At 51.9% G+C, this 27,972-nt stretch overlaps 1 long non-coding RNA gene across 1 annotated transcript in view; it reads right to left on the bottom strand.

The window, feature by feature from the left end:
• LOC138521887 (uncharacterized) overlaps positions 1-27,972 on the bottom strand; it is a 162,135-nt gene that overhangs the window by 21,517 nt on the left and 112,646 nt on the right. Inside the window, exon 4 of the long non-coding RNA XR_011283159.1 lies at positions 10,914-10,967. This is a non-coding gene — a long non-coding RNA (uncharacterized lncRNA). The remainder of the gene's footprint in view (positions 1-10,913; positions 10,968-27,972) is intronic.

The raw sequence follows: 27,972 nt of genomic DNA on the forward strand, positions 1-27,972 counted from the left end.
ATTACAAAAGGGGAAAAACCATATGCAAATCAGGCTTGGTCCCACCCCCAAAGGGGTAGTCCAGCCCGAACTGCTAGGTCACATCCCTTTTGCACGAGACCACAAGCATCCCCAGACATGTTTCAGCCTTGTTGGGCGCCATCAGTGAGGACTAGCTAGGGTCTCTAGGCCCAGCAGGCAAGGGACCCACGTCTGGGCATACCCTTCCCACTCGGGGTGACAATAGCAAAACAAAAGAGTTGATGGCTGGAAGGTTTAGAATAAATCTTGACCTCTGGCATTGCTCTAGGCAACCCTCCAGACCATCGTTCTTCGCCTGCCAAGCCATTACAAAAGGGGAAAAACTATATGCAAATCAGGCTTGGTCCCACCCCCAAAGGGGTAGTCCAGCCCGAACTGCTAGGTCACATCCCTTTTGCACGAGACCACAAGCATCCCCAGACATGTTTCAGCCTTGTTGGGCGTCATCAGTGAGGACTAGCTTGGCTCTCTAGGCCCAGCAGGCAAGGGACCCACGTCTGGGCATACCCTTCCCACTCGGGGTGACAATAGCAAAACAAAAGAGTTGATGGCTGGAAGGTTTAGAATAAATCTTGACCTCTGGCATTGCTCTGGGCAACCCTCCAGACCATCGTTCTTCGCCTGCCAAGCCATTACAAAAGGGGAAAAACCATATGCAAATCACGCTTGGTCCCACCCCCAAAGGGGTAGTCCAGCCCGAACTGCTAGGTCACATCCCTTTTGCACGAGACCACAAGCATCCCCAGACATGTTTCAGCCTTGTTGGGCGTCATCAGTGAGGACTAGCTTGGGTCTCTAGGCCCAGCAGGCAAGGGACCCACGTCAGGGCATGCCCTTCTCACTCGGCGTGACAATAGCAAAACAAAAGAGTTGATGGCTGGAAGGTTTAGAATAAATCTTGACCTCTGGCATTGCTCTGGGCAACCCTCCAGACCATCGTTCTTCGCCTGACAAGCCATTACAAAAGGGGAAAAACCATATGCAAATCAGGCTTGGTCCCACCCCCAAAGGGGTAGTCCAGCCCGAACTGCTAGGTCACATCCCTTTTGCACGAGACCACAAGCATCCCCAGACATGTTTCAGCCTTGTTGGGTGTCATCAGTGAGGACTAGCTTGGGTCTCTAGGCCCAGCAGGCAAGGGACCCACGTCTGGGCATACCCTTCCCACTCGGGGTGACAATAGCAAAACAAAAGAGTTGATGGCTGGAAGGTTTAGAATAAATCTTGACCTCTGGCATTGCTCTGGGCAACCCTCCAGACCTTCGTTCTTCGCCTGCCAAGCCATTACAAAAGGGGAAAAACCATATGCAAATCAGGCTTGGTCCCACCCCCAAAGGGGTAGTCCAGCCCGAACTGCTAGGTCACATCCCTTTTGCACGAGACCACAAGCATCCCCAGACATGTTTCAGCCTTGTTGGGCGTCATCAGTGAGGACTAGCTTGGGTCTCTAGGCCCAGCAGGCAAGGGACCCACGTCTGGGCATACCCTTCCCACTCGGGGTGACAATAGCAAAACAAAAGAGTTGATGGCTGGAAGGTTTAGAATAAATCTTGACCTCTGGCATTGCTCTGGGCAACCCTCCAGACCATCGTTCTTCGCCTGCCAAGCCATTACAAAAGGGGAAAAACCATATGCAAATCAGGCTTGGTCCCACCCCCAAAGGGGTAGTCCAGCCCGAACTGCTAGGTCACATCCCTTTTGCACGAGACCACAAGCATCCCCAGACATTTTTCAGCCTTGTTGGGCGTCATCAGTGAGGACTAGCTTGGGTCTCTAGGCCCAGCAGGCAAGGGACCCACGTCTGAGCATACCCTTCCCACTCAGGGTGACAATAGCAAAACAAAAGAGTTGATGGCTGGAAGGTTTAGAATAAATCTTGACCTCTGGCATTGCTCTGGGCAACCCTCCAGACCATCGTTCTTCGCCTGCCAAGCCATTACAAAAGGGGAAAAAACCATATGCAAATCAGGCTTGGTCCCACCCCCAAAGGGGTAGTCCAGCCCGAACTGCTAGGTCACATCCCTTTTGCACGAGACCACAAGCATCCCCAGACATGTTTCAGCCTTGTTGGGCGTCATCAGTGAGGACTAGCTTGGGTCTCTAGGCCCAGCAGGCAAGGGACCCACGTCTGGGCATACCCTTCCCACTTGGGGTGACAATAGCAAAACAAAAGAGTTGATGGCTGGAAGGTTTAGAATAAATCTTGACCTCTGGCATTGCTCTGGGCAACCCTCCAGACCATCGTTCTTCGCCTGCCAAGCCATTACAAAAGGGGAAAAACCATATGCAAATCAGGCTTGGTCCCACCCCCAAAGGGGTAGTCCAGCCCGAACTGCTAGGTCACATCCCTTTTGCACGAGACCACAAGCATCCCCAGACATGTTTCAGCCTTGTTGGGCGTCATCAGTGAGGACTAGCCTGGGTCTCTAGGCCCAGCAGGCAAGGGACCCACGTCTGGGCATACCCTTCCCACTCGGGGTGACAATAGCAAAACAAAAGAGTTGATGGCTGGAAGTTTTAGAATAAATCTTGACCTCTGGCATTGCTCTGGGCAACCCTCCAGACCATCGTTCTTCGCCTGCCAAGCCATTACAAAAGGGGAAAAACCATATGCAAATCAGGCTTGGTCCCACCCCCAAAGGGGTAGTCCAGCCCGAACTGCTAGGTCACATCCCTTTTGCACGAGACCACAAGCATCCCCAGACATGTTTCAGCCTTGTTGGGCGTCATCAGTGAGGACTAGCTTGGGTCTCTAGGCCCAGCAGGCAAGGGACCCACGTCTGGGCATACCCTTCCCACTCGGGGTGACAATAGCAAAACAAAAGAGTTGATGGCTGGAAGGTTTAGAATAAATCTTGACCTCTGGCATTGCTCTGGGCAACCCTCCAGACCATCGTTCTTCGCCTGCCAAGCCATTACAAAAGGGGAAAAACCATATGCAAATCAGGCTTGGTCCCACCCCCAAAGGGGTATTCCAGCCCGAACTGCTAGGTCACATCCCTTTTGCACGAGACCACAAGCATCCCCAGACATGTTTCAGCCATGCCATCACCTTTTCGTTTTGCTAAAGTCACCCCGAGTGGGACGGGTATGCCCAGACCTGGGTCCCGAGTCTGCCGGGCCTAGAGACCCAAGCTACTCCTCACTGATGACGCCCAACAAGTCTGAAACATGTCTGGGGATGCTTGTGGTCTTGTGCAGAAGGGATGTGACCTAGCAGTTCGGGCTGGACTGCCCCTTTTGGGGTAGGACCATGCCTGATTTTCATATGGTTTTTCCCCTTCTGTAATGGCTTGGCAGACTGAAAAACGATGGTCTGGAGTGTTGCCCAGAGCTTTGCCCGTGGTTATGATTTATTCAAAACCTTCCAGCCATCACCTTTTCGTTTTGCTAAAGTTACCCCGAGTGGGACGGGTATGCCCAGACGTGGGTCCCGAGTCTGCCGGGCCTAGAGACCCAGGCTACTCCTCACTGATGACGCCCAACAAGGCTGAAACATGTCTGGGGATGCTTGTGGTCTCGTGCAGAAGGGATGTGACCTAGCAGTTCGGGCTGGACTGCCCCTTTTGGGGTAGGACCATGCCTGATTTTCATATGGTTTTTCCCCTTCTGTAATGGCTTGGCAGACTGAAAAACGATGGTCTGGAGGGTTGCCCAGAGCTTTGCCCGTGGTTATGATTTATTCAAAACCTTCCAGCCATCACCTTTTCGTTTTGCTAAAGTCACCCCGAGTGGGACGGGTATGCCCAGACGTGGGTCCCGAGTCTGCCGGGCCTAGAGACCCAAGCTACTCCTCACTGATGACGCCCAACAAGGCTGAAACATGTCTGGGGATGCTTGTGTTCTCGTGCAGAAGGGATGTGACCTAGCAGTTCGGGCTGGACTGCCCCTTTTGGGGTAGGACCATGCCTGATTTTCATATGGTTTTTCCCCTTCTGTAATGGCTTGGCAGACTGAAAAACGATGGTCTGGAGGGTTGCCCAGAGCTTTGCCCGTGGTTATGATTTATTCAAAACCTTCCAGCCATCACCTTTTCGTTTTGCTAAAGTCACCCCGAGTGGGACGGGTATGCCCAGACGTGGGTCCCGAGTCTGCCGGGCCTAGAGACCCAAGCTACTCCTCACTGATGACGCCCAACAAGGCTGAAACATGTCTGGGGATGCTTGTGGTCTCGTGCAGAAGGGATGTGACCTAGCAGTTCGGGCTGGACTGCCCCTTTTGGGGTAGGACCATGCCTGATTTTCATATGGTTTTTCCCCTTCTGTAATGGCTTGGCAGACTGAAAAACGATGGTCAGGAGGGTTGCCCAGAGCGTTGCCCGTGGTTATGATTTATTCAAAACCTTCCAGCCATCACCTTTTCGCTTTGCTAAAGTCACCCCGAGTGGGACGGGTATGCCCAGACGTGGGTCCCGAGTCTGCCGGGCCTAGAGACCCAAGCTACTCCTCACTGATGACGCCCAACAAGGCTGAAACATGTCTGGGGATGCTTGTGGTCTCGTGCAGAAGGGATGTGACCTAGCAGTTCGGGCTGGACTGCCCCTTTTGGGATAGGACCATGCCTGATTTTCATATGGTTTTTCCCCTTCTGTAATGGCTTGGCAGACTGAAAAACGATGGTCTGGAGGGTTGCCCAGAGCTTTGCCCGTGGTTATGATTCATTCAAAACCTTCCAGCCATCACCTTTTCGTTTTGCTAAAGTCACCCCGAGTGGGACGGGTATGCCCAGACGTGGGTCCCGAGTCTGCCGGGCCTAGAGACCCAAGCTACTCCTCACTGATGACGCCCAACAAGGCTGAAACATGTCTGGGGATGCTTGTGGTCTCGTGCAGAAGGGATGTGACCTAGCAGTTCGGGCTGGACTGCCCCTTTTGGGGTAGGACCATGCCTGATTTTCATATGGTTTTTCCCCTTCTGTAATGGCTTGGCAGACTGAAAAACGATGGTCTGGAGGGTTGCCCAGAGCTTTGCCCGTGGTTATGATTTATTCAAAACCTTCCAGCCATCACCTTTTCGTTTTGCTAAAGTCACCCCGAGTGGGACGGGTATGCCCAGACGTGGGTCCCGAGTCTGCCGGGCCTAGAGACCCAAGCTACTCCTCACTGATGACGCCCAACAAGGCTGAAACATGTCTGGGGATGCTTGTGGTCTCGTGCAGAAGGGATGTGACCTAGCAGTTCGGGCTGGACTGCCCCTTTTGGGGTAGGACCATGCCTGATTTTCATATGGTTTTTCCCCTTCTGTAATGGCTTGGCAGACTGAAAAACGATGGTCTGGAGGGTTGCCCAGAGCTTTGCCCGTGGTTATGATTTATTCAAAACCTTCCAGCCATCAGCTTTTCATTTTGCTAAGGTTCAAATGTTGGGACATAGCATAGCAGTAACCGAGAAAATAACGGCTATCCGATCAGGCGCCCTGAACAGAACACTGACCCACTTGGGACCCATTTTTTGATAATGCGGTCAAATTTCCAACCCTTACCAGGAGGCCCCCTCTCACCAGATGGCTCCAGTGTAGCCCGCTTTACTGAACATTGGTCCACACCTAAGAAAAGCAGGGAATAGAGAAACTAGCACCAAAATGGGATTGGATGGTTTCAAAGTTGACTCCCACAGAGCCACGAAGCCATTAGCCATTAGCAGTCACCGCAATCGACGAACACCTTGAAAAACAGGTCGAAAAAAAAAGTACTTTGATACAGGCATCTCGTAAACACAGACAAGGCCGCCAAATATCCTTTGACTGTGGTGACCTGAAGGCCTGCTGAGGCAGTGACAGAAGGAACTCCACCACTGTATTGGTGGGGTAAGAGATGGGGTCAATCTCAGGTTCCCTGCACCACGCCTCAAATCTACTCCCCCTGCAACGATCTTATAGATGGTCTGTGTGCGGCCAGCAACACCTCAAGCACTTCCTCAGAGAGGTCCCAGTCATAAACCTCATCCTCTCAAGATCCACGCATGTCAGTTGAGGGATTGTGGCATCGGGTGGAGGATACGAACATCCAATTGGATTAGAAGATCTGGCTGCCAAGGCAACTGGTGAGGTGTACAGACAGACAGATCCAAGAGGTTAGAGTACCACATTCTCCTCGTCCAGTATGGGGCGTTCAAGATCATGGTCGCTTGAAACCTCTTCAACCTCTGGAAAACCCCTGGAATGACGAGAATCAGAGGAAAAGCGCAATGGAGAGGGAAGGTCTAATACACCAGAAATGCATCCCTTAGTGCGCCGTTCGCTGGGAATTCCCTCGAGCAAAACGGTCTGCATTTCCTGTTGGATTTGGTGCAAACAGATCCACTGCTGGGGTACCCCAGAGAGAGAAGACCTCCTCTAGGACTTCCTGGCATACTTCCCACTCATGTGAGACCGTGCTCTGCCTCCTCAGAGCATCCACCAAGCTGTTCTCTGTGCCCGCCAGATGAACTGCCGAGACCGAGATCTGGTTCTCCAGTAATCAAAGCCAAAGCATCATTGCCTGTGTGCAGAGGCGGCATGCCGTGTTTTCCATCAGGATGAGGACATGCTTCCCCCTGCAGAGACAGAGCAAATGCCTTCAAGGCAAGCCTGATGGCTCGCAACTCTAGCCTGTTGATGTGCCACCTAGCTTCCGTTGTTGACCAAAGACCACTCACCTGCAAATCTTCGCAGTGAAGACCCCAACCCTTCAGAGATGCATCCATGACTACTCAGGTCTGAGGCCAAGGAGCCCAGAAGGGTTCCACCGCCAGGAGACCTTTGCTGTCTGCCCACCAGGACAGGTCATTAACCACTGATGAGGACACCCTGAGTATATCCGAGTGAGTACCGAGGTACTGTGACCACTGACCGCTCAGGAGCCACTGCAGGGATCTCAAGCTCAACCTGGCCTGTGGCACTAGAAAAATGCAGGAGGCCACAAGACTTAAGAGGTGGAGGAAGGAAGCCGATGGTAGAGTGGCATGGCTCTGGAACAAGTCAAACATTTGTGTCAAGCTGACAACTCTCTTCAGGGCTGGAAGGCTTTCCCAACCCGGGTGTCCAGGACTGCTCTGATAAAATGGAGCCTCGGGACTGGTGTAATTTACGACTTCTTTAAGTTCAGGGAGAATCCCAGCCTTTGCAGCAGCAGGCAGTTGTCCTCTAAGGGGACAAGACCTGCACTGAAGTCTTCCTTCGATCAGCCAGTTGTCCAGATATGGAAATACAAGGTCCCCGGATCTCCTGAGGTGAGCCGCAACTACCGGCATGAGCTTGGTGAAAACCCGTGGGGCGAAGGTTAGACCAAAGGGAAGCACCTTGGTGAACCTTAGGAACTTCCTGTGCATCTGTTGGATCGGCACATGGAAATAAGCGTCCTGTAGGTCTATTGATATCAGCCAGTCCTGTAGTTCGAGAGCTTGGAGAATTTCTCTCAAAGTCACCATCCTGAATTTGTCTTTCCTCAGGAACTTGTTCAAGGCACTGAGGTCCAGAATGGGACGGAGACCTCCTCCCTTCTTGGGTAACAGGAAACACCAGGATTACCAACCCAATCCTCTCTGCTCGTGAGGTACCTTTTCCACGGCACCCTTCAGCAAAAGGGCTCTCATTTCTTCCTGGAGCTCCTGTTCTGGGTGGATTGGGAGTATGGGGGGGTCTGTCCAGAGGTATTCTTAAAAATGGCAGACAATAACCGCACTGAATGAGCTGAAGAGCCCAGTCATTGGAAGTAATTTCCTGCCACTGGGGCAAATGCTCTGTCAACTGTCCACCAACCGGTGCGTCGTGAGAGGGGAAATCAAAGCGGCTTAGGAGGCTAGGTTGCCCCCACTGCTGACAATGCTTGCTGGCCCTTAGCAGTGCCTTTGCCCTTCCAGAGCACAAGCTAGGCCTAAAGATTTAGCAGCGATTTTGGATTCTTTAAATTTCTCTAAAGAATCATCGGCTTTCTGGTTGAACAGGAAATCGCCCTCGAAGGGCATGTCCAGAAGTTTAACTTGGACACTAGGTGAAAAACCAGATGACTTTAAGTAGGCCTGCCTCCTCTAAATTACTGCTGACGCCATAGTTCGGCGCACACAGTCAGAGTTGTCCAGGCCTGTTTGCAGCGACTCCCTAGCCACCTCTTTCCCATCCTCGACCAGCTGTAGGAAGACTTACTTCAGGGACATCCTGCGCAGCATTATCAACTGCTGTCCAAAGACCAAAAGAGTACTTGGCAAAACTGCTTGCCACGGTGGTAGCCTTAAGAGCCATACTGCCTGAAATGAATGCTTTTTTGGCTAAGGCATCAACTTTTTTTGCTTCCCTGTCGGGAGGTAAAGTGGAAATGGAAGATGCTGGTCTTGATGAGACTGTGGCAGCCTGCATAACAAGCCCCTCCGGGAAAGGGTGAGAGGAGAGGACTGAAGAGTCCCCTCTAGCCGGCCTATACTTCCCAGAAATGTTGGAACCGACTGCGGGAATAGAACATGGGTGCTGCCCCAGAGCTGTTAGAGGATCAGCAATGGCAGGGTTCAAAGGCATATTGCGCTCGGTAGGCAGACCATCATCCAAAATATCGTTGAGGTCGGATCCCTGTACTGGCACCACTGAGGATTGCAATCCTAGGGTATCGATGACCCTTTCTAACAAAGCTCCGAATTTTGACAAGTTATGAACATAGGGCTGGGATTATTGAAATTCCAGGTATGGAGAGGGGTTGAGACCCCTGGCGTCATGGAGGCCTTGAGCTAGCCGACTGTGGTTGTCAAAATAATCGACACCTCCTGTACCCAAGTAAATGGGGTCGACATCCCCCTGGTCATTGGCATCTTCGGCACCGAAAGACCTGCCATGGTATCGAAGAATTAGGACAGGGGTTGTGGTGTAAAGGTTTTATCAATACCATTGACATCAAAGGTTTGCCTGTCGGCAGCAATATGGTGTCTGCAGGTGTTGATCAGAGTTGAGACGCTGTAGCGTTCACATCTTTAGATGCACAGGGTTGAATATGGCTTCCATTGGACCTCTTTCCGTGTCGGGGCACGAGCCGGGTCAGAAATACAAAGCGCTGTTCTTGGCTCCAGGTCCTGCTGTGTGGGGTTTGGGGGTTAACCACACCGACTGCAGCATGATTATTGAACATTTCAAGCATAGAGGACTTAATATTCTCCCACTCTTGGTGGATGGTAGGCCCCAAGGACGGCTTACCTTTTGCCATCGACGAATCAGAGTCCCAACTGTGGCGCCTTTTCTTCTTTGGGGATGAGGACGAGGAAGAATGACCCTTGAGTGGGACCGTTTTTTCTTCTTCCGCCTATGTTCTTTTTCAGGGGTGGGCCCTTCCGTTTCGGCCTCCCAGGCCGAAACAGAAGCCAGTGATTTAATGGGCGGCCGACCAAGGGCAAGTTAGCTGCTCGATCGCAAAGGGATTTGGGCTGCATTTTGGCACACGACAGACACCTGTCTGTCCCGTGACCCGTGCCGAGGCACCAGAGAGACAACTCGTGTGGGTCAGTAAAGGACATCTTGTTGCCACACTCCGTACACCGATTCAAGCCCGATACCCAAGAGACCGACATCTCGCGTTGATGGATTAGAAAGATTCTCTGATGAAAACATTGAAGATTCGACGACTCGCCTGTGTTCCCGTGCAGCGTGTTAGCGTGCAGATAAAAAGCAACTGAGGTGTGGGACGTAGTGACAAAGTATTTATAGGATGTCACGTCCAGAACTAACGACCAGATGCCGAGCAAGACAGATCGACGGTCAACGTCCGGTCGACGTCCACTACGCCCCCTGTCGAAAATGTTCCCAAGCAGCAGAACTGGATGGAATATCTATCAGGTGACTTGCATGTATTGCATTATTGGATTTCCCAATAAAACTAATCGCAAACCGGCTTTTTATCCATTTGTTCATAGAAAGTGTGCTGTATAATGCACCATTTTAACCCATTATTCAAAAACCTGCAGGGGTGGAAATCCCCTGAACCCACCTTGGTTGGAAATATTTACACTTCTCCAATTACATAATTCACCAGCCGCAACGTTCGTAAGCAATGTACACTTTCATTTTACTTTCATGGTTAGGTTCAATAAAAAATCTCTGTAACCATATACTATGAAGGATATATCTGCTCCCTAGCGATACGAGTTTATAAAATCTGTCCAAAGAGAGTGACAGCTCAGTTATCTAATGCCTAAAACTTTAGTCTCTGTACCTCCTAATAGATATTTCGTCTAGTAAAAGAATGATTCTGAAATACCAGCTTCACCTGTGTAAAATGTAAACTGTGTAAAATGAGGCATAGTTGTATTCTCTAATGCCCAGTTCTGTAGCACTGTTTTCTGGAGTGAAAATACTGGAAAGAATTTCCAATTTCTGTCTCCAAAAATTGTAATACCACGAATCAAGTAAATATGAGATACCTGTGACTTGTATCAGAAATCTATATTGACTTTTAATGGAAGAATGAATGCCTACTTAAAATGGTTGCCTTAATGAGGACTCTGTCTGCTTGACGGAGTGAAAACATGAAGGATGCTACAAAGTCTAAAAACCAAGCAATGCTTTGATGCTGTATGTAGGATTGTCCCTTCTCTGCCCCTCATATTTGTAGATAGTGCAAATGATATCTGCGGTGCGGCTGGATGATGGTTAAGGAATGTAGGAGGCATGTGAGTAGAATGTGAAAAGAGGGCTACTGGGCAACCAGGTTGGCTGTCAGTCATTTCCCGTTAACCTCTGTAAGGCCTAGATGAAGTAGAGCAGGGATCTGGTCATCTTCTGTTGCTTTCAGAGGTATGTAGAAATTAGGGGGGTGGTCACAACTGTCTTAGTATACATATCAATATAAAAGATGATAACCTCTAAAAAGGGTCCCTTAAAGAGTCAGGCCTTTTCCTAAAAGTCATGACTCACTGTTTGAAAATTAGTTGTAGTGCTCACCACTGTGCCTTGGACTCCACCTTCACCTCTGCTCCCCTGTGATCCAAGTGGTCCCTGTGACAGTGAGGCAAGAAAAAGGGAGTCACATACGGGTTCAAATAAAGGACTGCTAGCAAGAGAGCTCAGTACCGAATTACCAGTATTAGAGTATTGGTACTCCAATTCCACCCAACACACCCTTCCTTACATCTTAATCAATCCAGAGCACTCATTCATGACCAACAGTACATACCGTACTTTTGCACAACCAACTCCCACAGCAGCTTAACTCTACTCAAAGCATCTGAGAATGACTGCACATCATTACCACCACATCTCCACTTCATCCCACAGCACCTAAACTGGATAATTAATTTCCAAAGAGTCAAGACTGTACCCCCAGTGAAAGCAAACACAGGGCCTAAATAAGCCATCTCTACCCACAATGCCCAACTGAACTCTCAGCATCCCTGTGCAACCTCACCCCACTGCTTACAGCGATCCAGCTAAAACCGTAGCACCCTAATTTCACCTGCCATTATTACCACTTGCAGTATACCTATTGAACGAAACCAGTGTCTACATCACAACAACACTACGTACAGTATATTATCGTGACTTCATACTACCACCATCTACATCACCGCATCGCCACCAAAGCAGTGACTATATCCTGTCCTCACATGATCATCCAAAACAGGGATCTGCAAACTTTGGCTCTCCAGATGTTTTGGACTTCAACTCCCATCAGCCATGACTAGTATAGTCAATGGAGGGGTGTCATGAGAGTCGTAGTTCAAAACAACTGGAGTGCCACAGACTGCAGACAAAGCTTCAAATAGCCAGCAAATCTATGGCTCGCAGAGCTACACCTTACCCTTCAACATTCAAACATGACCTCACACAGCCAAAGTATCAACATGCAACCAACCATGTGATGTACAGCACCACAACTAACTCTACCTGGCTTTGATGCAACCAAACAACCACAGAAAACATATTATTTTTGTTGCCTTTTTAATGCTTGAATCAGACCGCAAAGGATGTCAGTATGCATCTGCCTTAGAAATTAAGGCATTATTACATGGTATTTGAGAAGACATGTGATTGGGTAAGCCACATAAATAAGCAAGAAATGAAACATAAACAACACTTCAACAGATGAAATGTGTATTCTTAGGATACTTTGGCTACTGTATCTGCTGGCTATAAAATAAATGGTAATGCTTGGGAGGCTGGTGGCTGGGAGTGCACTATAGGTGGCTGGAACCAGGCAAAAGGTTAGCAGCCAAGTGAGGTAAAAAGGTAGCGCTTAGGCTAAGAGAGCAGTGTATAGTTGGAGGGAATGCCTATGGGAGAACCCTTATGGTGGGTGAATGTGAGTAAGTGTCTATTAGCATGTGTAATGGGGGATATAAGGAGTTTCCCTGCCGAGGTGGAAAAATGTAATGAGTGGTCATGTAAGGGGGAATAATCAGCAGGGGAAAGCAAGCAGAGGATAATTTCAGGGATGGCCAGGCAGCCTAGAGGCAGAGGCAAAGGTGAGTGATGAGTTAGCTCCTGAACTTGGAATTATGATACTGATTAGAGTTCTATCAGCAACGAAGAGGAGATGGAAAGAATGCTAGTAGTGAGCCTTAAGCAATGGGACAAATAGAACCTAGGGAGAATGGCTGTGAAATTCCAACAAGCCAGGGATGAAGCCACTGTTCTTCAGGTGCTGTTTGCATCAGAGGCGGAAGGTAAAGAGTTGGAAGGCTATGTGGGATAGGCTAGAGACAGGGAAGGGAGGGTTGTTGAAAACAAAAGGAAGGTGGCAAAGCAAATATGGTGGGGGGGCTGGCTTTGTATAATGATCTCAAGGGGATAAATACATAGTTAAGAGGGGTAGGCATAGGGCTGAATCATGTGAGTAAAGAATAGATTGGAAAGCAGAGTCTCAAGTTCTTTCCAGAAAATGACAAAGGAATGTGCTCACAGTTTGAAGAATGAGCTTGGGATCTTTTAGATGCCCCCATCCACAGAGACTGATTGATTGACAGTTGGAGGTTTCTTGAAAATGTCAGAGTTCAAAATTGAGAGGAGCTGGGAACTATCATTCTCCTGGATAGGGCCTAGAAGATCCTGGTTAGCTTGGCATCTACAGCTACCAGGAACTACTTTTGTCTCCTCAGGACAACTGATGCCGAACAAACCTGTTTGAATGGAACTCTGTTTGTTTTATTTGTTTGTTTGTTTATTCATTTGAAGGGCGCACCAAACCCATATGTAACTGGATGCAACAAAATATGAAGGATACTTATAGCTTAGTTACATAGTTTAGTACAGGTAAGGTAGGGTACATTGCATAAATTACATAAACAGGTAGTCAAGTGGAAGTTCATATATACATAATTACAGAGACAGTGTAGTACTTATAGCTTAGATACATATATATTTTTTTTTTAAGTATTTTATTGGTTTTGGGGCAAAAATAAAGCAATACAAACTTTACGAACTAAAACAAAAAAGAAAGAACAACAACATAAACAACAGTCTTCGTGTGGTGATACGCTTAGAATCCGGGATGGCTTGTGAAAAACGAAATACTGGTTATTCGGGAAGTGAGGGGAAAACAGTTTCAGGGGGCATCGACTCTGTGATGGTGCAAGAGATCAGTACTACAAAGCGTTATGGGTTCTCAGGGAGGCTTATGGTCTGCGTTGAAGCGCATGTCTCTCAGGAGGGCCTTCCAGGAGTCCAGAGTGCCACTTGCGACGTCCCCACTGGTTATGGTTCCTTCCTGCCAGGCTCTGGTTTCGGCAGCCGTCCATCTCGCCATTTCGTTTAACCACCATTCGTGCCTGGGACCTGCACGTGTCTTCCAGGCCATTGCTATGGTTCTTTTAACTAATATACATGAAATGTCCATCAACTTCACAATATGTTTGAGTTTACTTGGTCTGGGGTAGGTTCCTAGTAGACATTCTCCGGGTGTCCAGTCGTATCTTTCCATTCCAGCGTCCTTGCAAGACTGTTTAGCTTTGGACCAGAGTGACATCGCCCTAGTACAGGTCCAGAACATGTGGATCATATCCGCCTTGTCGTTCCCGCACCATGGGCACACCGGTGAGACCTTCTCGTTGAATGAAGCAACCCTTTGAGGAGTCATGTATGTCCGGTAAAGGACGTTCAGTTGTACTTGACCAAATCTGGAGTTTCTCGACACCTTCTTGGGGTATATTAATGCTCTCTCCCATTCCTTATCGGTGAGTGGTGTTTCAAGATCTGCTTCCCATCTCGCCTTCAGTGCCATTCCTTTGGGATTAGGTTTATCGATGAGCTTGTTGTAAAGCCTGGAGATTGGTCTCCATCCATCCGAGAGGTCATGCAGCTCCTGCAGCAGCGGATCCGGGGTGGGTTCCTCTGGCCAGCTGTTCAACTGCTTCTTGGCGGCCTGTTTGAGCCTGTGGTACCAGAGGAATTGGCCCCTGGAAAGTCCTTCATTGTCCTGTAGCGACTCAAAGTACCTGAATCCCCCTTCTCCGAACAAGTCCCCCCACGTGTATATGCCAGCTTCTTCCCATCTCCTAGCTATGGAGAGGTCTGCCTTCATTTTGCACACATCAACCATTATAGGGTTGTCAGGAGAGTACGGGTGTTTCACCTTCCTTATGTAGCAGGTCCTGGCCCATACCTTCCTGCCGAGCTCAACGATTAGGGGGATGTCCAAGGGTTGCCGGAGAGGGTACCATAGAGTTTCTTTGGGGATTAGGTTGATATGATATTGTTTCAGTAGCCTTAATTCGGCTGATGGTTCATCTGACAACCACTTCGTGATATGGCTGAGCTGGGCAGTCAGGTAGTAGAGCTGGAGGTCTGGGAGTTTTATTCCTCCCTCTTTATGTGGCAGAGTTAACGTGGCCAGTGACAGTCTGTGCCTGTGGGGGCCCCACAGAAAGTCCCCGATGATAGCCTCTAGTTTCTTGAAGAAGTGCGGCGGAACATAATGGGAAATGTTCACAAAGAAGTACAGGAATCGGGGGAGAATTATCATTTTGGCGATCTCCGCTCTTCCCACCATCGCTAGTGGGAGTTTTGACCAGAATTTTATAGATCGCCGGAGGATGGTGACTGCAACTTCAGTGTTGTGCTCATGTGTGAGCTGCGGAGTGTGGCCCACATTAATTCCTAGGTACCGGAACTTGTCTAGTTGCCACTTTATCCCTCTAGGCGGGAGATCGTTTGCTGGAATGTCTCGCAATCTGGCTAGAGGGAGTGCAGAGGATTTGTGTCTGCTAAACTGTATTCCAGAGTATTTCGCGAAGTTATCAAGTACCTCTAGTGCTGTTGGTGCATTGACCTCGGGGTTCCTTAGGCAGAGAAGGACGTCATCTGCATATAATGATATTATATTATAGACATTGCCCACCTTAATGCCAGCATCGAAGAACTGTTGCCGGAAGTATATGGCGAGCGGTTCTAGACCCAGTATATACAGCATGGGCGAGAGTGGGCATCCCTGTCTCGTACCCCTCTGTATTTCCCAGGATTCCGAGACTGTTCTGCCTGTCTTGACCCTGGCCGTTGGAGAATTGTAGAGTACCTGGATCCATCTAATGAATCCCTTACCAAAACCAAAATTCCTCAAGACCTCCACAAGCCACTCCCAATAGATGGAGTCGAAGGCCTTGATGGCGTCAAGTGACAATATCGCTAGGTCTTCATCGGATTCGTAGGTTTCGGCCATGATGTGCTGTAGCCTCCTCAGGTTAGCTGTGGTGTTGCGTCCGGGAACGAATCCATTCTGGTCTTCGTGAATAATGGACCCCATCACTCTAGCAAGTCTGCTGGCCAATATCGAGGTGAGAATCTTGCTGTCATAATTTAGCATGGCCAGAGGTCGATAGGAGTCACAATCAGTAGGTGGTTTGTGGGGCTTTAGCATGGGGTGATTATAGTCTCTTTCATAGTGTTGGGCAAGATCCCGTTTGCGTAGGCCTCCTGGTAAACTTCGTGCAGGATGGGGGTGAGAATAGATTCATATGTTTTATAAAATTCCGGCGGAAGGCCGTCGCTACCAGTGGCCTTGTTGGTAGCGAGCGACCTGATAGCCTCTCTCACATCTTCGGCAGTGATCTCCAACTCCAGTTCGTCTCTCTGCTCGCTGGATATTTGGGGTAGGCCTATCTCCTCTAGGGTTTCTATTAATGCCGCGGTGGGTATCTGGGCTTCATGGGCGTACAGTTTTGAGTAGAATTTAGCGAATGCCTCGTTGATCCGCATTTGCGTCTTGTGGGACACTCCTTCTTCGTCCCTTATCTCCGTGGGCAGGTGTTTGGGGTGTTCTCGCCTGCACAGCCAGGCCAGCAATCTGCCTGGTTTGTCTGACTCTTTGTGGGATCTAGTGGTATATGTTGCAAAGTCAAATTTCTCCAATCTGTCCCAGGACTTCTGACATTTTTCACGTGCTACTTTCAGTTTCCCTTCGACCTCTGGAGAGATGACTGAGGTGGATTCCATGCGGGTGATCTCTGCTTCATGTGCCTCCAGGGTCGCCTTTAACTGTCTGCAAATGCCGCCAGCTCTGGATATAATTTCTCCTCTGGTAACCACCTTCATGGCTTCCCACAGTGTGCTCCAGGTGGACACCGATCCTTTGTTGATTTCGACATATTCCTCCAATCTGTCAGCAAGGTCTTCTCTGAACTCCGGGTCATCTAGTGTCGCGGTGGGCATCCTCCACAAGGGAATCGGGGGTTTGGGTCCCCTTAGCTGCTATTGCATGCTCAGCGGAGAGTGGTCAGAGATAGATCTCCCCAAATACTCTGTGGCTATTGCCAGCGGAACCTGTTCCCTGTCTATGAACAAGTAATCGATTCTTGTGTGGACTCCGTGGGGGGCTGAATAATGGGAGTAGATCCTGTCAGCTGGGTGTTGTGCCCTCCAGATGTCCACCAGGTTAAGTTGGTCGAGTGTTTCCGTCAGGGTGCGAGTTGCGGGATTGCTTGGTTGGGGAGGAGGGAGGGATCTGTCCATAGCTGTGTCCATGACACAGTTAAAGTCTCCACCCCATATAAAGGTACGGCCACGATGGTGTGCCAACTTAGCACTTAATGCGCTGAGGTATGACGGGAAAGTGCTGTGGAAAGTATGTGTTGGCCAGGCAAATCGGGGTCTGTTCTATGGTGCCCCACATTATCACGAATCTTCCTGCCTTGTCGGATTCGCACCCCTGTAGCTGGAAGGGCACGTTCGGGTTCACCCATATTAGTACGCCTCTTGCGTATTTGGAGTATGGGGACCCACTCACAGTCCCTTCCCATCGGTCTGCTAGTCTGGACATTGCGTCCTCCGTGAGATGGGTCTCTTGTAACATTGCAATCGAGACTTTTTTCCTCCTGAGGTAGGATTGTATGCGATTTCTTCTGAGGTACGAGCCCATTCCCCTCACGTTCCACGTCATCACAGTGAGATGTGACGCCATTGATTCAGTGTTCCAGATTTGGGATGAGATACAATCCCTTTGGCCTGGTGTGACGTCAGGCCGCGGATAGCGGGCTGCATGCTGGCGGCCTCTGGTTCGCGATCACTTGGTTCATCACCTGTATCCATCTTGTGTCTTACTGGCATTAGTGAAACGAAGACTGTGAAACTAACGAAACTAGTAACATAACTCAAACTGGTGCGCCCAGCGACTACAACACTGTCGCGGTGCTCAGGCGCTCTCGAGCCGTCTGAACCCATCCGGGAATCGGGCGCGAGTTGGGTCGGGCGAAGAACTGGCCCGATTGGATTTTTCGCTGGGGGTAGGGCTGGTGCTAGGCGGTGGGGCCGAACGAGGGCCGTTTCCTATGGCAAACTGTTGACTGGATTACCTTCTGGGGTCCGGCAATGTGCGTTTCGTGTACTCTTTATGGCCGCGTGCAGGTGCCGTGAAAGGTCTCTGGGGTTCAGTCTTCCTTCCGTGGAGAGTCCTTGCCAACAGCAAGGTTATTATCTTCTAGCCACATGTTGGCTGCCTCCGGGTTGTCAAGGAATACCACTCGCCCATTATGGATGACTCTTAGGCGGGACGGATAGAGCAACCTATATTTGAAGTTCAGTTGGCGAAGCCTAGCCTTGATCGGGACGAATGAATTCCTCTCCCTCTGCACCTTCTTCTGAGTGTAGTCCGAGTATATGGAGCTCTTGGAGTCTCCTCGTTCGATAGGACCGGTTTCCCTGGAGTGTCTCAATATAATTTCCCTGTACTGAAAATTTAGTATCTTAGCTATTATTGGTCGTGGATGTGAGCCGGGGGGAGGACGTTTCTGGAGGGACCTGTGGGTCCTTTCGACCGCGAATCCCTGTGACAGCTTGCCGGCCCCAATCTCTTGTATCAGCAGGGTTTCGACATAGGTTGTAGTATTCAAGCCTTCGTTCCCCTCTGGTATTCCCAGGATCCTGATATTCCCCCGCCTGGCCCTGCCTTCGGCCTTTTCAGCCCTTTCCTCAAGGAATGCGACCTTCCTTTTCAAGTTCGAGACTTCGGACTGTAGGGCTGCGGTGGCCCCGGACGTTTCCTCTGTTGAATTCTCTAAGGTCGTCACCCTCTCCGCCAAGTTGCGAGCATCCTGTCGGATGAGTTGTATATCTATCTTAAACTCGTCGATCTTGGAGTCTATATGGGTTTTCAATGAGGCAATAGCATCGAGGATTTGAGAGTGATTATCACAGGCCTCCGCCTCAGTCGGCCGAGTGTTTTCGGAGGGGCTAGTTTTGGCTTGGGTGGGGGTCTTTGCCCTAGTTGAAACAAAGGAGTCCATGGTGGCAGCTTTAGTTTTGTTTTTGGCAGCCATATTGGGAGAACAGTAGCAGGTGCACTGAAGCTCGAGATCTGGGTTACCGTCGGGGTAAAAAGTTGGGGGCCACTTATGTGTCCAGAAGGGAGGGTCCCGAGTTGAGCGTGCCCAGAGTGTTCGATGACTGTAATTGGGAGTGATCTGGGGTGCTGCCTGCCAGTGTTGTGAGTACTCCGGGCCTCCACAAAATTTTCCAGGCTCTCGCTATCACTGCCCCCACCGCGCTTGCACCCCGGCCACAGGCGTATTGGTATTGGAGCGCGTGGGGCTCAGCAATGGATTGTGATAGTGGGATGGAAATCGTCTCCCCTTTCCATGTGGTCCCGAATGGGTGCCCAAGGTGGTCCAGCCGAGGAGGTGGATGCAGGCGGTGACAAGGGGGGGGCGGAACCAGGGGTCCCGCTAGCGGGTGTCTTGCGGTTGCACGCACCTTGTCTGCCAGGCTCCTGCGTCCCGTGTTCACTCCGCCGTCTTGACCAGGATCTGCCGCTGCTCCCACGTTGTCCCCGCTTCAGAAAGGGCGGCCGCGTTTGAGTCGGGAGTGGCTCCTGGGGTCCAAAGGCTGGCAGCGTCGGCGCGTTCTTCTGTGTGCTCCCCCGTCAGGGCACTCGCAGCCCGGCCGTGGTGCGGGGCTCCGCAAGCTCAGGGGCCCCCGTGTGTTGCTGCGTCGGCACGTAATGTCAGCCGGAGCGATTTCTGCGGTGGAGGGGGAGTAGGGCGGGAGCCCGGGATTCCGGCGCCAACAACGGTCGGGCGTCACCCGGAGGTCCGCTCCACCAGGCAACGCCTCCTCACCAAACCCGACTGGTGCCCAGGCGCAGGAGCGCGCCGATGTGTGTGCTTCACACGGAGACCCCGCCAAGCTGTTCAGGTCGCCATCTTGGAGCCTGGCCCGGCGGGGGAGGGAGCGTGTTCCGGGCCCGCCACTGCTGTCCAGGGGGTCCGATAATCCGACCCTTCGAGCGATTCTTGGCGGGAACCGCTTCCCCCACAACTGCGTTCTTCTCAGCGGGCTGCTGCTTCGCATATGCCGGAAAAAAGGATCTGGAAACGGGGTCTCGGCCGGAGCTCAGCGGATCAGCCGCTGCACGCCATCGGCTCCAGGCCACGCCCCCTTAGATACATAGTTAAGTACAGGTAGGGTGCATTACATACATTGTGTAATTGGGTAGTCAAGTGACATTCAAGTATACAGAGTTGCAGAGCAATTAGGAGATTAAATGAGGCCGCCGTAACGTCCCCTCTGTGTAGCAGTTCCTACTCTGCATAAGACACCGCTTCTCGCGCAGATAACCGTCGCCCACGATGAGTCCCGGCAGACTGAGGAGAATCTCCTAATTGCGTGCACAGAAGACTTTTGGGAGTGTTACGCTCTATATATTGGAAGCGGTGCCATATGCAGAGTAGGAACTGCTATACAGAGGGGACGTTACGGCGGCCTCATTTAATCTCCTAATTGCCTGCACAGGAGACGTTTGGGACACTTCATTTACACAAAGCCAAGGAGATTTATCCTTTTGATATTGATAATTTTTGTCTGGAGTGAACCACTATTATTAAACATTGGAAGTGTTTTTTACATTCCCATTATACAGAAATTGTATTTGTTTACCTGATTGCTTTCCTTTGATCACATTCATTGTTTTTCTTGAAAGTGTAATTTTTATCTAAACAATGGAACAGTTGTTGCATTTGCTTCACATTTCCATAAAAAAATGTAAATGTACTATTTTTAGAGTTGCATTAGTCGAATGAATGTATGAATGTCTGCTATGGAACAAGTTACTTACCTGTAACTGTTGTTCTCCAGCATGGGTCTGGCATGGATTCACATGCTCATGAATATTCCCCGTCGTCAGGCTGGGAATCCTCGGTAAAGAAAAAACCAGTATCAGTTTCGTTTCTGATCTGTCTTTCGTAGTATTAACCAATCACTGGTCTCTGCGTCATACTGACCACAGCCAATGACTGCCCTCTACCTAAGCACCGCCTCTGGCAGCCATCTTCAGATTTGGAAGCACGTGAAGTGGCAGTATGACCAAGTGAAGAGCCGCAGAGGGGTAGGCGGGAGGGTTCGCATGTGAATCCATGCCAGACCCATGCTGGAGAACAACAGTTACAGGTAAGTAACTTGTTCCTTCTCCAGCATGGGGTCTGGCATGGATTCACATGCTCATGAATAAAGAATACATAGCAGTACACACATGCACAACCACGGGAGGTGGCAAAGGCTCAACATTAAGCATCACATCAAACTTAACATTAGCATCTTACCTCCTCACCAGGCTCACCTCAGGCGAACAGGTTGCGTAGCACTGCTTGGCCGACCCTGGACTCCTCCCTGGAATCCCGGTCGACGCAGTAAAATTTCGTGAAGGTGTGCGTCGACCTCCACGTAGCAGCCCTGCATATGTCCAGCAGGGGCACACCAGATAGGAACGCCGTGGTAGCTGCGATCGCTCTGGTGGAATGGGCTCTCGGACGGCCAGGCAGCGGTCGGTTTGCCAACCGGTGGCAGTACATGATACAGCCGGAGAGCCATCTGGAGATGGAAGCCTTCGAGAGAGCCTTCCCCTGATTGACAGGTCCAAAGTTCACAAAGAGTTGTGACGTCTTCCGAAAACCCTTCGTGCGGTCCACGTAGAACTTCAGCGCTCTAGCTACATCCAGCGAGTGCAAAGTCCTCTCAGCCGGCGACGAAGGCGACGGGAAGAACACAGGTAACACCAAGGGTTCGTTGAGATGGAAGTCCGACGGTACCTTGGGCATGAAGGAGGGGTGCGTCCTGAGCACTACCCTCGTGTCGTGGAAAGTCAAGTACGGGGCCTTGCAGGAAAGGGCCTGGATCTCTCCCACTCGTCGTGCGGAGGTGATGGCCACAAGAAAAGCTGTTTTCCACGATAGAAACTTCAACGGGGCCGAGTGCAGAGGCTCGAACGGAGGTCCCATGAGCTTGGTCAGCACCACGTTGAGCTCCCACGCCGGGGCCGGAGCCTTCACCGGCGGGAACGATCTGAACAGTCCCTTCATGAACTCTTTCACCAGACGATGAGACCACAAGGACGTCCGCCCCGTGGTTCTGGTGTATCGGGAGATCGCAGCAAGATGAATCTTGATGGACGCGTGTGCCAGCCCAGCTTTGGCCAGCGTCAGCAGGTACGGCAGTACTTGGGGAGCCGTAATCCGTAGAGGGTTAATCTTCTGTGCGTGGCACCAGACAGAGAACCTCTTCCATTTGTGTCCGTAGCATTTAAGAGTCGAGGACGCCCTGGCCTTTGCAAGAACCTCTCTGCAGTCGGCCGGTATGTCGTATCCTCCAAACTCTAGCGCTGCAGGAGCCAGGCCTGCAAGTTCAGCGACTTCGGGTCGTGGTGGAGGATGGCGCCTCCTTCCCTGGAGAGTAGATCCGCGTCCGCCGGCAGCTTGATCGGCGGGGACGCTGACAAGTCCAGAAGGTCCGGGAACCATATCTGCCTCGGCCACGCAGGTGCGACGAGGATCATCCTGCACCGTGACCTCTTGAGCTGGTTGACGAGCCGGATTAGCAGAGGCAAGGGAGGGAACGCGTAGAGGAACAGGCCCTCCCAGGGGAACGAGAAAGCATCGCCCATGCTCCTCGTCTGGGGAAACCTGCTGGCGAACCTCCGGCACTTGGTGTTCGTCGCCGTCGCGAACAGGTCGATCTGGGGTGTGCCCCACCGTCGGAAGAGGCGATCCACCAGATCCTGCCGTAGTTCCCACTCGTGGCACGAGCGCAGCTCCCTGCTGAGTGAGTCGGCGATGGTGTTTTTTATCCCTGCCAGATGAAACGGCACCAGAAAATCCCTTGGGCGACGGCCCAATGCCACAGATCCTGCGCCTCCTTGGACAGCGCTGGGGACCTGGTTCCGCCCTGTTTCCTGATGTAAAACATGGTGGTGGTGTTGTCGGTGAAGATCCTCACCACCTTGCCCTTGAGGGACGGAAGGAAGGACCTGAGGGCCCAAAACACTGCACGGAGCTCCAGGACGTTGATATGCAGGGACTTCTTGCGTGCAGATTTTCGGTGTGCGCTCCCCACCCTTCCAAGTCCATGCCCGCCGTCAGATGCGCGCGGGTGCCCCACCACCGTATCGCTCGTCGGAAGCTCTCGTCGAGCTTGATCCTTTCCTCGAAGCTGCCCGTCGTCTGGATCCAGCGCGCATCCAGGAATTCTTGCAACGGGCGCATCCGGAGCCTGCACATGGGAATGAGGTAGATGCAGGAAGACATCATCCCGAGGAGGGACTTGATGGACCTCACTTTGGCCGCGTCGGCCACCAACATCCGTTGCACCTTGCCCAAGATGGTCCTGGTCCTCTCCTCCGACGGGGAGGCCAGAAGGGACACTGTGTCGAGCCTCGCTCCCAGAAACAGTGCGTCTTGCGCGGGCACCAGGTGGGATTTGGCGTAGTTCACGGAGAATCCCAGGTCCGTGAGGAGTTGGACGGTCCTTGCCGTGTGGACCACGGCGAGCTCCCTCGTCTTGGCGCGGATGAGCCAGTCGTCCAGGTAGGGGTAGACGTGGATCCCCTCGCGGCGCAGCTGCGCCGCCACCGGTGCGAGGCACTTGGTGAATACCCTGGGTGCCGACCGTAGTCCGAAGGGGAGGGCTTTGAACTGGTAATGACGCCCTTGGACCACGAACCTGAGGAATTTCCGGTGCCCCTTTAGGATGGGAATGTGGAAGTAGGCATCCTCCAAATCCAACGACGATAGGAAGTCCCCTTCCTCCAGCTGACCCAGGACGTGCTGGAGGGTGACCATCCGGAACTTCTGCGCCTTGATGAACTTGTTCAGACGCCGCAGGTCTAGGATGGGGCGCCATCCTCCCGTCTTCTTCTTCACGAGGAAGTATCTCGAGTAGACTCCGGAGCCCCGAAGCCTCTTTGGGACGAGTTCGATGGCGCCCTTCCTGAGCATTGCTTTTACCTCCCGAAGAAGTTGAGGGACGTGAAGTTCTTTCCTGGCCACGGGGGGGACGCGCGGGCACTTTCTCTGAAACTCGAGCGCGTGGCCCCGGGCCAGGGCGTCCAGCACCCAACGGTCGGTGGAGATGGACTCCCACACGCTGACGAAGCTCGCCAGCCGGCCTCCCACCGGGGTGCTTCGGTGGGGACCCCACCCCACGGCCGGTTCAATCCTGCTTGGAAGCGGCCTTGCCGCCTTGACCTCCTTGGCGACGACGGCGGGGTCCGCTAGACTTGCCTCGTCCTCTGTAGGCCTCTTGCGACGACGAGCGGGCCGCTTGACGGTAGGAAGCGAAACCGCCGCCGGAACCTTTGGAGGCGCCCTTGCCTCCGCTGCTCCGAAAGGGCGTCCGTCGTTGCTGCAGAACTCCAAGGGCCCGGGCCGTCTCAGTATCCGCCTTGATGGCCTGAAGGGAATCGTCCACAGTCTTCCCAAACAGGTTGTTCCCGTCGAAGGGCATGTCCAGGACTCTGGTCTGGACGTCCTGCCGGAAATCCGTAGCTTTGAGCCATCCACGACGTCGAAGGCAAACGCCGTTGCCCAACTGGCGGAACCCAGTGTCGGCGATGTCCGTCGCCACGGTGATCGCGTGGTCGGAGGCCACCTCACCTTCCTGCAGGATCTCCAGGGCCTCCGCCCTCTTGTCGTCCGGCAGAAAATCCAGCAGGGGAGCTATCTTGTACCAGAGCTCCCTGTCGTAGCGAGCCACGATAGCCAAGGCGTTGGCCGCTTTAATCGTCGTCGCTGCCGATGAGATGACTCTACGTCCCATCGCATCCAGTTTCTTTCCCTCGCCGTCCGGCGGGGAAGTCGATGTGGAGGCCGCACCCCCCCCCGCTTTCTTCCTGGCCGCCGCGGAGACGACGGAATCCGGGGTAGGCTGCGCCCGGAGGCACAGGGGGGCCGTGTCCGGGACCCGGTACTTTTTCTCGTACCGGTCTCTTCTAGCTGGCGTCGTGGAAGGGTTCTTGAGGAGGGAAAGGCCCTCATCCCAAATGTCGTCCAGAAGAGGCACCGCGAGGACCGTCTTCCTCTTGGCCTCGCGCCGCTGATAAAGGAAGCCTTCCTTTTTCTTCTCCTCAGGGCAGAGTTGGAAAAGCTCGGAAGCCCTGGAGATCATGGAGTGGAAAGATCCGATCTCGTCGGGCGGAGAAGCCCTGGTGGGAGGCGACGACGGAATATCCTCGTCGTATGCCTCGTCGTCCGTACCCGTCGCTGCCGTGTCAGTCCCCGTATCATCCCCTCGGGTGGACGGGGAGGAGGGCTGAACAGGGCGCGACGGTTGAAAAGGAGGTGGTGGATGGATCCTTCTTTTCTTGGTAGGGGGAACACCAGAAGGCCCCGGTTCTGGATCCCCCGACGGGAGAGGTTCCTCCGTCGGTAACGGTAGCCTCGTCCTTATCTCGGTGCATAAGGACTGAATGGCCAACAAAATGGCCGCCGAGTTGTCTTGCGGCGCTGGCAGAGGGGAATCCGACGGGCGAGCAGGGGCCCCGTCGGTATCCTCGACGATGTCGTCGTCGTCACCTGCGTCGGGGTCCATTCCGACGGGCTGGCTTTCTTCCACGCCTAGGCCGTGGCTTAAGACCTCGATAAGCTCCTCTTCTGAGGTTGAGGCCGAATCTGCGACGACGCCCTGCCCCCCCTTCTTCTTCCCCACGGGGGGTTTTACGGGGGTCCTCTCGATGGGCACAAAAGAAGACTCCCTCCGAGGAGGCAGGGAGATTCTGGGCCCTGAGGTCGCCACCACTGGTGTAGCCTCCACAGGCTGAGCCAGGGCCGCCGCGACCGTTTCGATAGAGGGCTTGGTCGGATGGATCAAGGCCTTCACCACCTTAGGTGCGCTCACCGCCTTATCCTTGAGGGAGGGGGCACTGCCACGCTCCTCCTCTGCCTTAGAGCTCGTCCGGGGCCTCTCCAGGAGCTTCGCCGGGTGCTCGGCCTTCCTCTTACCCGACCCAGAGCGTTGGCTCGTGGTTGATGGTGCCGGGGAGGGTGCGCCCTGCCTGACGCCCGTAGAGCCCGACCGTTCGGCGCTCCCGGTGCCAGCGGACTCGCGGTGCTTGGCCTTATGTTGGGCCCCCGTCGCCGGGGCGCCCTCAAAGGTCTTAGAAGACCGCTCGGATTTCTTTTTCTTCTCGCCAGACGGGCTCTTACCCTCCAGCCAGTTGGCGAGACGTTGATGACGGTCCTTCATGGTCCGTTCCGACATGTTGCCGCAAAACGCGCAGTCCTTCTCCACGTGCGTTTTGTCCTCATGAAGGCAGTAAAGGCAGAAAGAGTGTTCGTCCTCCTTAAAGACGTTCTGCAGCTGGCATCCAGGGCAGACCCTGAACAGCTTTCCGGGCGTCGAGCTTCCCTTCTCCTGGGCCATCTCCGAGACCGGGCCTGAGAAGCTTCTGGAGTCCTCCGAAGTGTAGCTCGACGAAATCTTCACCCTTGAGGGGCGCAGACGAATCCGACACGGGTCCCCGTTGATCGGATGTAGGATCGGTGGAGCTTGAGGCTCTTTTGACCGAAATTATCGAAGTTTTTGTGAAAAAGCGCGAAAAAAATAGCACTAACGCTCGAGAGCAATAGCACGAGGATCCCAACACATGAACGTGCGGTAAAAATCTGAAGATGGCTGCCAGAGGCGGTGCTTAGGTAGAGGGCAGTCATTGGCTGTGGTCAGTATGACGCAGAGACCAGTGATTGGTTAATACTACGAAAGACAGATCAGAAACGAAACTGATACTGGTTTTTTCTTTACCGAGGATTCCCAGCCTGACGACGGGGAATATTCATGAGCATGTGAATCCATGCCAGACCCCATGCTGGAGAAATAGGATGTTTTTTATAAAATGAACTAATTAAAGATTTTTTACAATTTATAACAAAATAAAATGAATATTTGATGTAACACCCTTTGCCTTGTTCTTCAGTTGCTCTCGTGTTTCCGGCACCACTACCTGTTTCATATGTATTGCTTTACCTCTAGGTGTCGGAGTTTGGAGGCTCCCACTATTGTTTGTTAGGATCTCGAAGTACAACATGCAGGCTAGTTGTTTTTCCAAGTCTTCAGTGCACAGGGCATTGAAAGATTGCAACCATACTATTGAATCGAGCAGTGCAGGAGAAGATGTTGAACCCCATGCTGAGGCTCACCAACGCAAGGCACACGGACAGGTGTGGTGGAATGAAGAAGGCCACTGGGACAGGAGGAGAAACGCTGCGTGCCATCAAGAAGGCCCGTGGAGACGCTGGGAACCGTGCAGGGTCTCCTGGATGTTGGGCCGCTCATAGAGACAGCTTTCTCCAGTGCAGGCCGAAAAGGAAAGCCAGCATGTGACCATGGAGCTGCGCAGGATGCTGGAAGAACGTCTACACACTTCAAAGTGTAAAGCATGTGAAGGAACCACACCGCAGAGGTGTGGGAAGGATAGGGGACGCTGGAAGGAACCAGTGAGTCTGCCCAACGCAGCTGGGGACCCCGGGGCATTCCGATAAGCGTGCCAACAAATGTTTGAATGGTACGAAATTGCTGATGCAGAAAATACCCAAAAGTTTGCTTGAACGCAGTAAAGGCAACATGCAAATTCAACACCCAATAAGAAGAATGTTTGAATGCAGACAAGGCAAAGTACACAGGCAAACCCCAATCAAGTACAGATCCATGAGAAGCCAGAGTGGGGCAAAGGGTTGAGCAAATGTTACCATAGACAAATATATCAAGCACCTCATGGTATATGCTATTGTGGTATAGCCAAAGAACTTGGAAACGCATAAGAAGTCCCGGTTGGCAAGTATACTAGGACATGTGCACAGTTACAAGAAATACTACAGAAAGACTGTTACAAAACATATTGCTTAAACAATCTGTGAGTCCATTTGAGACAAAAAGGAACTGTTAGCTAAAAAGATATTTTTGCCATCCTATTTAAGAATCCAGGGGAAGGGGACCACTCTCTGAATCCAAGGGTCTTTACTTCAGAGAACATTTTTGTTGCAGTCATTGTTATACTTTTGGTTTTGAACACTTTTTGCCAACATCAAGTTAAAGACATTTCCTTGCGCCCCTTTGTTGTTTTGTTTATAGTGTGAGGGTCACGATAGGATGTTTTGGACACACAGATAGCATTTCAGTTACTGTCATCCTGACACAGACATGTCTCGCCTGCGGCACCGGGAAGATACAGGATGCCCTGAGGCCCAGTAGGCGAAATAACATCCATGCTGGTAAACTGCTAGAAGTCAGGAAGAGATGACCATCTGTGCCAAGTTGATGA

The sequence above is a fragment of the Ambystoma mexicanum genome, chromosome 1q, assembly GCF_040938575.1.
Source record: "Ambystoma mexicanum isolate Mex_15411 chromosome 1q, UKY_AmexF1_1, whole genome shotgun sequence".
Lineage (NCBI taxonomy): Eukaryota > Metazoa > Chordata > Amphibia > Caudata > Ambystomatidae > Ambystoma > Ambystoma mexicanum.